The sequence below is a fragment of the Mastomys coucha genome, unplaced genomic scaffold (assembly GCF_008632895.1).
Source record: "Mastomys coucha isolate ucsf_1 unplaced genomic scaffold, UCSF_Mcou_1 pScaffold14, whole genome shotgun sequence".
NCBI classification, from domain to species: Eukaryota; Metazoa; Chordata; class Mammalia; order Rodentia; family Muridae; genus Mastomys; species Mastomys coucha.
Genome location: NW_022196896.1, coordinates 38,615,814 through 38,625,794, shown reverse-complemented (window position 1 = coordinate 38,625,794; position 9,981 = coordinate 38,615,814). Strand labels below are relative to the sequence as shown.

Sequence of the window (9,981 nt, the reverse complement as noted above, 5' to 3'; positions counted from 1 at the left end):
ACAGACAGTAACAGGACAGCGAACCTCCTGTACATTTGATTCTTTTGTTAAAATTTCCTTAGCCTTCTCGCACAGCGTCCGCACTTGGTTCTCCTTGAGCTGCTTACACTCGTTCAGCTGCTCCACCCACTGGTCCAGCTCCTTGGTGAACGCCTTGTCGTCCCTGGCGGCGAGCCGCGCGTCCCCGCCGCCGCCGGCCCCCGGCGGGACCACCGAGCCAGGGAGCGCGCAGCCCGCGCCCCGCCCAAGGCCAGCCGGCAGCCGCGGGTCACGGCCTCCCGGAGCTCCCGCTCCGCCCGGCCCCGGCCACGCGCCGGGGCGCGGCGAAGGGCTCACGGCTCGGAACACGGAGCGCGGCGCGGCTCGGGGGAGGCTCCGGCCCGCCGCCGCCGCCCGTCCGCCCGCCGCCCGCAGGCCTCTCCCCGTTTTTTTTTTTTTTTTTTTACTTTTCCATATTTTTTCCTTTTTTTAACTAGATATTTTCTTTATTTACATTTCAAATGTTCTCTTTTTTCCTGGTCCCCTCCGAAAAACCTCCTCTTCTCTCTCCCCTTCCCTTGCTCACCAAACCACCCTCTCCTGCTTCCTGGCACTGGCATTCCCCTACACTGGGGCATAGAGACTTCACAGGGCCAAGAGCCTCTCCTCCCATTGATAACTGATCATCCTCTGCTACATATGCATCTGGAGCCATGAGTCCCACCATGTGTACACTTTGGTTGGTGGTTTAGTCCCTGGGAGCTCTGGGGGTACTGATTAGTTCATATTTTTGTTCCTCCTATGGGGTTGCAAACTCCTTCAACTCCTTGGGTCCTTTCTCTTGCTCCTTCATTGGGGACTCTGTGCTCAGTCCAATGGATGGCTGTGAGCATCCACTTCTGTATTAGTCAGGTCCTGGCAGAGCCTCTTAGGAGACAGTTTTATCAGGTACCTGTCAGCAAGCACTTGTTGGCATCCACAATAGTGTCTGGGTTTGGTGATTGTATATGGGAAGGATCTCAGGTGGGGCAGTCTCTGGATTGTCTTTCGTTTTGTCTCTGCTCCACACTTTGTCTCTGCAACTCCTTCCCTGGGTATTTTGTTCCCCTTCTAAAAGGATTGAAGTATCTACACTTTGGTTTTCCTTCTTCATGAGTTTCATGTGGTTTGTAGATTGTATCTTGGTTATTCTGAGCTTCTGCGTTAATAGCCATTTATCAGTGAGTGCTTACCATGTAAGTTCTTTTGTAATTGGGTTACCTCACTCATGATATCCTTCAGATCCATTCATTTGCCTAAGAATTTCATAAATTCATTGTTTTTAATACCTGAGTAGTATTCCATTGTGTAAATGTACCATACTTTCTGTATCCATTCCTCTATTAAGGGACATCTGGATTATTTCCAGCTTCTGGCTAGTATAAATAAGGCTGCTAAGAACATAGTGGAGCATGTGTCCTTATTACATGTTGAAGCATATTCCCAGAAGTACTGAAACTTATAGAGGAGAAAGTGGGGAAGAGCCGCGAACATATGAGCACAGGGGAAATTTTCCTGAACAGAATACCAATGGCTTTTGCTGTAAGATCAAGTATTGACAAATGGGATCTCATAAAATTACAAAGCTTCTATAAGGCAAAGGGCACTGTCAATAAGGCAAAAAGGCAACCAACAAATTGGGGAAAGATCTTTACCAATCCTACATCCGATAGAGGGCTAATATCCAATATATACAAAGAACTCAAGAAGTTAGACACCAGAGAACCAAATAACCCTATTAAAAATGGAGTACAGAGCTAAACAAAGAATTCTCAACTGAAGAATATTGAATGGCTGAGAAGCACTTAAAGAAATGTTCAACATCCTTAGTCATGAGGGAAATGCAAACCAAAACAACCCTGAGATTCCGCCTCACACCAGTCAGAATGGCTAAGATCAAAAAGTCAGGTGATAGCAGATGCTGGTGAGGATGTGGAGAAAGAGGAACACTCCTCCATTGTTGGTGGGATTGCAAGTTGGTACAACCACTCTGGAAATCAGTTTGGTGGTTCTTCAGAATATTGGATGTTGGGGTCAGGCCAGCGGGCCCACACTTCGTGGGTGATCTCAGACTGGGGATTATTGAGAACCTGTTGAGATAAGCAGGTGGAAAAGACACAAAGAGAAGACACCGAGTAAACTTTATCAAGGTGTCTTTTACTTAGGGTGCAGAGTGTTTAAATAGTAAGGCAAAACCGAAACCATAAGGGAAAACCAAAACCAGCAATAGTCAAAACACCTAACATAAACATGAGACCAGAGGAAGGAGGAAGGGACTTCAAAGGCAATTCCAACAGAGGTGAGCTAGTTGTCAGCAGTCTTTGATCTCCAGCAGTCAGGGATTTGCTCCACAGGTGGCTTCCTCAGTCCTGGGGTCCATGGCACTGTTTCACTTTCGAAACTCTCCGGGCTAAGGGGAGGGAGTCCACAATTGGACATAGTACTACCTCTACCCCACTTTTTAATAGGTTATTTTGTAACCTCCTTCAGCCAGAGAGCTGGCTGTCTCAGACCTTGGCTTGCCACAAGCAGTTGGCCCACCTGGGATGAGGCTTACTGACTTGAACAAAGCTCTTTTGTTTAATAACTTCTCTGCCTCTCTCCAAGTTTCTGCTTCCAGAGAGCAAAGATGAAGATGCTGATTGGGCCATGGGATACTGGCAGACTGGGGGAGGAGTTTTTGCCTGCCTGTTTGATTTCTCAGTAGTTGAATAATATACTTTGCACATGTAGCACGAACATGGCTCGGTCCCATTTTTTTATTTATTCCTCTTGCCATCCGATTCTCTTAATTCCTCTTAGGCTCCTTCTCCTCTTTCAGATGACCCGTTCGTATGTAGCTGCAGGCAGCTGCAACATTATTTGGTTCTCTGGAGTCTAACTTCTCAGGTTCTCTGTAAATATTGGATATTAGCACTCTATCAGATGTTGGCTTGGTAAAGATCTTTTCCCAATCGGATGGTTGCATTTTTGTCCTATTGACAGTGTCCTTTGCCTTACAGAAGCTTTGAAAGTTTATGTGGTCCCATTTGTTGATTCTTAATCTTACAACATAAGCTATTGGTGTTCTATTCAGGAATTTTTCCCTTGTGCCCATGTGCTCGAGGCTCTTCTCCATTTTCTCCTCTATAAGTTTCAGTGTATCTGGTTTTATGTTCCAATTTGTATTCCTTTGACCTCCTTTTGTTGCCCTTGATCCCCTTAGACTTGAGCTTTGTACAAGGAGATAAGAATGGGTGGATTTGCCAGGCAGTGGTGGATCATTCCTTTAATCATAGCACTTGGGAGGCAGAGGCAGGTGGATTTCTGAGTTCAAGGCCAGCTTGGTCTACAGAGTGAGTTCCAGGACAGCCAAGGCTACACAGAGAAACTGGGTTCTGAAATAAAAAACAAAAACCCAAAGAATGGGTCGATTTACATTTTTCTACATGCTGAATGCCAGTTGAACCAGCACTATTTGTTAAAAATGCTGTCTTTTTTCCACTGGATGGTTTTTGCTCCTTTGTCAAGTGACCATATGCATGTGGGTTCATTTCTGGGTCTTCAGTTCTATTCCATTGATCCACCTGCCTGTCTCTGTACTAATACCATGCAGTTTTTATCACGATTGCTCGGTAATACAGCTTGAGTTCAGGGATGGTGATTCCCCCAGAACTTCTTTTATCGTTGAGAATAGTTTTCAGTATCCTGTTTTTTTTTTTTTTTTTTTTTTTTTTTTTTTTTTTTTTTTTTTTTTTTTTTTTTTTTTTTTTTTTTTTGTTATTCCAAATGAATTTCTAACTCTATGAAGAATTGAGTTGGAATTTTGATGGGGATTGCATTGATTCTGTAGATTGCCTTCAGCAAGATGGCCATTTTTACTATATTAATCCTGCCAATCCATGAGCTTGGGACATCTTTCCATCTTCTGAGATCTTTGATTTCTTTCTTCAGAGACTTGAAGTTCTTGTCATACAGATCTTTCACTTGCTTGGTTAGAGTCACATCAAAGTACATAATATTATTTGTGACTATTGTGAAGGGTGTTGTTTCTCTAATCTCTTTCTCAGCCTGTTTATCCTTTGAGTAGAGGAAGTGTATTGATTTGTTTGAGTTATTTATATATCCAGCCACTTTGCTGAAGTTGTTTATCAGCTTTCAGAGTTCTCTGGTGAAATTTTTTGGGTCACTTAAGTATACTATCATATCATCTACAAATAGTGATATTTTGACTAATTCCTTTCCAATTTGTATTCCTTTGACCTCCTTTTGTTGTCCAATTGTTCTGGCTAGGACTTTGAGTACTGTATTGAATAGATAGGGAGAGAGAGGTCAGCCTTGTCTAGTCCCTGATTTTAGTGGGATTGCTTCAAGTTTCTCTCCATTTAGTTTGATGTTGGCTACTGGTTTGCTGTATATTGCTCTTTTACTATGTTTAGGTATGGGTCTTGAATTCTTGATCTTTCCAAGACTTTTAACATGAAGGGATGCTGAATTTTATCAAATGCTTTTTTAGCATCTAGTGAAATGCTCATGTAGTTTTTTTTTTTTTTTTTTAGGTTGTTTATGTTGACTTACGTTGATGGATTTCCATATATTGAATCATCCCTGCATCCCTGGGATGAAGCCTACTTGATCATGGTGAATGATGGTTTTGATGTGTTCTTGGATTCGGTTGGCAAGAATTTTATTGAGTATTTTTGCATCAGTGTTCATAAGGGAGATTGGTCTGAAGTTCTCTTTCTTTGTTGGGTCTTTGTGTGGTTTAGGTATAAGCATAATTGTGGCTTCATAGAACAAATTGAGTTGTGTTCCTGCTATGTGTCTAGAAAATTGTCTATTTCATCCAGATTTTCCAATTTAGTTGAGTATAAACTTTTGTAGTAGGATCTGATGATTTTTAAAATTTTCATGGTTTCCATTGTTATGTCTCCTTTTATATTTCTGATTTTGGGTTAACCAAATTAACACAGAGGTCTCTGTGACCTCTGATTAGTCTGGCTAATGGTTTATCTATCTTGTTGATTTTCTCAAAGAACCAGATCCTGTTTTTTTCTTTTTTTCTTTTTGATTCTTTGTATAGTTCTTTTTGATTCTATTTGGTTGATTTCAGCCCTGAGTTTGATTATTTCCTGCTGTCTACTCTTATTGGGTGTATTTGCTTCTTTTTGTTCTAGAGCTTTCAGGCATGCTGTCAAGCTGGTAGTGTATGCTCTCTCCAGTGTCTTTTTGGAGGCACTTAGAGCTATGAGTTTTCCTCTTATGACTGCTTTCATTGTGTCCTATAGGTTTTGGTTTTGTGTGTCTTCATTTTCATTGAATATCAGGAAGACTTTAAATTTTTTATTTTTTCCCTGACTCATAGTTCTAGCTGTATATATAGCAGAGGATGGCTTTGTTGGTTATCAATGGAAGGAGAGGCCCTTTGTCCTGTGAAGGCTCTATGCCCCAGTGTAAGGGAATGCCTGGGCCAGGAAATGGGTGTGGGTTGATGAGCAGGGGGAGGTCAGAGAGGATAGGGGGTTTTGGAGGGGAAACCAGGAAAGGGGATAAAATTTGAAATGTAAATAAAGAAAATATGCAATTAAAAATTTCAAATTCACTGATTTCCATCCAAATATAATTTTAAAAATATTTATAAATATTTTTAAAAAATGTATCAGTGTTCTGTCTACATATACACCTGCATGCCAGAAGAGGGCATCAGATCCCTTTATAGATTTTCATGAGCCACCATATTGTTGTTGGGAATTGAACTCAGCACCTTTGGAAGAGCAGGCAGTGCTTTTAAGCATGCAGTCATCTGACTCACCCCTCCCCTTGTGATTCTAATAAAAACAAAGATACTCTTCATTTTATAAGTAATCTTTAATAGGATGCACATTTTAGGGAATAAAATGTAACGGACTTCAGGGTGTAGTGAGGCTCTTCTCTCAGGACAAACCATGACTTTCATGAATATGAATAATTGATTAATTAATTAATTAATTCAACTTAGGTTTTAAAAGAAATACATTTTTCAGAAAGTTTGCTCATGTCTCTATATTGCCAAAAGCTACAAATACAGGCCTATTTTTCTACAATTACAATGTTGCTTTTGTATAATTTCACATAAAACTAAACCATCTTTTTTTCTAATATTTTGGCTTAATATAAATCACTGCAATAATTATAATTACAATTATAATTCATTGCTTTGATTGAAAAATACTTTTCAAGTGCTGATCTTTGTATAGTTCATATTCAAAATAAATATATACATTTTGAAGCATCTATTGTCATCCTATTATCTCAAAAGAAATGAAGCTTCTGTGAACATGAATATTGGTATCTTTATGGATTTGCAATTTGCTTTCAATATAAACAGGAAAATGTTTAATAGAAAGTGTGATAAATATAAATCTTATCTATCAGACAAAACTCCAAAATTATTTTGCAAAGGTTATATAATTTCACGTGCAAATAAGCAATGTATTTGAAATAAGGGTATACATCTTGACTGGTTATTTTTCTGCATTTACCATTACCCATAAGTAGTGTATGGCATATTGTGACATATGCTTATGATGACTGTATATATATATATATATATATATATATATATATATATATATATATACACAGTCTTGGAAAATGTTAGTCTAGTTTATATCCTTAGAGTTAAATTGTGTGATATTTTTAATGTGTCTTCTAGAGAACCCTTTAGTAACATTGATGGTTTACAGATGTATTTCTTGATTTGCTTCCTATTTATATATAATGTGAATTTTAGTACATTTAAAATTTTTGTATTTATTCTATAAAATTTTATTCATAATTCAGACTCATTTTATATCATAAAGAATTTCCTACTTTAATGTCATAAAACAGTTCTGTTTTGTCCTGAAAGATTTAAGGTTTAGAGGTAAATCAGAGTTAAAGTGTGAGGTTTGTTTAAACAGTTATTGTCATTTGTCAACTTGGGAAAATCTAGAATTCTCTGATAGTTATGTCTCTGGACATGTTTGTGGGGTTTATTTAGTTGAAGTGGAATGGTAAACCCACTGTGGTTGGTGACAATCCATACATAAGGTTTCTGACTCTAATGGGAATGAGGAGCTCATTATCATGTATTCACTTCTTTCTTTTTGTTGACAAATACTATGTGACTAGTTGCTTCAAGTCTATACAGAATTGGTTTTATAGATGCTACACCCTAAACTATGTATGGGCTAAAAATACACCTTTAACCAAAAGTTATCAAAAAAGATAAGGAAGGACACTTCATACTCATCAAAAGAAAAATCTACCAAGATGAACTCTCAATTCTGAACATCTATGGTCTAAATGCAAGGGCATCCACATTCATAAAAGAAACTTTACTAAAGTTCAAAGCACACATTGCACCTCACACAATAATGGTGGGAGACTTCAACACCCTAATCTTATCAATGGAAAGATCATGGAAACAGAAACTAAACAGAGACACAGTGAAACTAATAGAAGTTATGAACCAACTGGATTTAACACACACACACACACACACACACACACACACACACACACACACACACACACATATATATATATATATATATATATATATATATATGAGAATATGACATTTCATCCTAAAACAAAAGGTATATCTTCTCAGCATCTCATGGTACCTTCTCCAAAATTGACCATATAATTGGTCACAAAACAGGCCTCAACAGATACAAGAAGATAGAAATAATCCCATGTATCCTATCAGATCACCACTAAGACTGGTATTCAATAACAACAATAACAACAGAAAGCCCACATACACATGGAAGCTGAACAACAATCTACTCCATGATAACTTGGTTAAGGAAGAAATAAAAAAAAAAAAAACTAAAGTCTTTTTAAAATTTAATGAAAATGAAAGGTACCACATACCCAAACTTAAGGGATACAATGAAAGCAGTGCTAAGAGGAAAACTCATAGCTCTGAGTGCCTCCAAAAAGAAACTGAGAGAGAATTCATTAGCAGCTTGACAGCACATCTGAAAACTCTGGAATAAAAAAGAAGCAAATAGACCCAAGAGGAGTAGAAGGCATGAAATAATCAAACTCAGGGCTAAAATCAATGAATTAGAAACTATGAAGAACTATGAAAAGAATCAACCAAACCAGAAGCTGGTTCTTTGAAAAAATCAACAAGATAGATAAACCCTTAGTCAAACTAACCAGAGGTCACAGAGAAAGTATCCAGATTAAAAATCAGATATGAAAAGGGAGACATAACAACAGAAACTGAGGAAATTAAAAAAATCATGAGATCCCACTACAAAAGCCTATATATGCAACAAAACTGGAAAATCTGAATGAAATGGACAATTTTCTAGACAGATACCAAATACCCAATTCAAATCAGGATCAGATAAATCATCTAAAGAATCCCACGACCCCTAAAGAAATAGAAGCAGTCATTAAATTGTCTCAACCAAAAAAGACCAGAACCAGATGTGTTTAGTGTAGAATTCTATCAGACCTTTTTCCTCAAAGAAGGCCTAACACCAATACTCTTCAAACTATTCCACAAAATAGAAACAGAAGGAACACTACCCAATTCATTCTATGAAGTCACAGTTGCTCTGTGTATTCTCCCTTGGAGATGGAACAGTTTCTGTCTAATCGGGAACTTGCCACAATTTTCTTTCTTTCTTTTTTTTTTTTTTCGAGACAGGGTTTCTCTGTATAGCCCTGGCTGTCCTGGAACTCACTCTGTAGACCAGGTTGGCCTTGAACTGAGAAATCCACCTGCCTCTGCCTCCCAAGTGCTGGGATTAAAGGCATGCGTCACCACCACACGGCTTTTTATTTTTTTAATTTTTAATTTTTAATTTTTTAATTTTTAATTTTTAATTTTTTATCACAATTTTCTTTCATAGAGGACTTCATCACAGATTTTCTTCTACTTCTATTATGTTTAATATCCAAATATATTTTAAAAACTGGTTGAGTGCATATTAATTATTTTTAGCTTCAGAAGATATCATGCATATTTAAGGAACATTTAACTATTATAAATTATTTTGATCACTTAAAATATGCCAATGCTGAGTTGTATATTTTAAAATAAATCATATTAGTTTAATAAAAATAAAAAAAAAATCAAAAAAAGAAGTCTTGCTGTCTAACTAGATATTCTGTCCCTAGCTCCACTGGTTCATTGAAAGTTAAAAACTATAATTTTTATGTCTAAATTAACAATGCAGTTTTGTATAGATAAACCAGTCAATATTTTATCTTCTTTCCTTGCACCTACAGTAAATCATTTGTTACCTTTTATGACCTTTGGTTATTTTATAGCTCTAAGGAATGTATCCTAAGTTGTAAATGTCTGCTTTCTATCTCAGACACTATTAACTTATGACACTTGAATACTAGCAGAGTTCTAATTGGAGTTCTCATATATCAGTGAGGACTTAATAGCAGTCTTATTATAAAGGGCTTGATAATTACTAGTATAATTTTAGGAATTTATAGAATCATAATTAGGAATTAAGAGGTCATCTTATTGTCTGTATAGCATTACTATAAGATAGGACATCTTTGCTGGTCTGTGAAAAATGTGGCCAATAGGGTGAGCAAATGCCAAGGGATTATTATATTAATTTCATAATGACAAGAAAGGTATATCAGTGGCAGGAATCAAATCCTGAAAATCTCGTTCTTTGGGCCCTGACTGCAAGGGCTCATTCATCACAGTTCACAGTCCATGGTGAAGACTACCTGCTAACCTTTAGCCTTTGGTAGATGGCTCCTCACAGAATCTGACTTTGTTCTGCCTATGTCCGGAAAACCTGAATGAAAAGAAACTGAGTTTAAAAACAATGGAAGAATTTATTCCTCAGAGTAAACTTGAAGGGGAGAGAACATTTAGGCTGATACTAAGAAAGTAGCCATGGGGGCTGGTAAGATGGCTCAGCAGGTAAGAGCACCTTCTGCTCTTCCGAAGGTCATGAGTTCAAATCC

General features: G+C 37.8%; 1 pseudogene; it reads left to right on the top strand.

The window, feature by feature from the left end:
• Window positions 1-9,981, top strand: part of LOC116089375 — a 36,556-nt pseudogene that overhangs the window by 2,741 nt on the left and 23,834 nt on the right.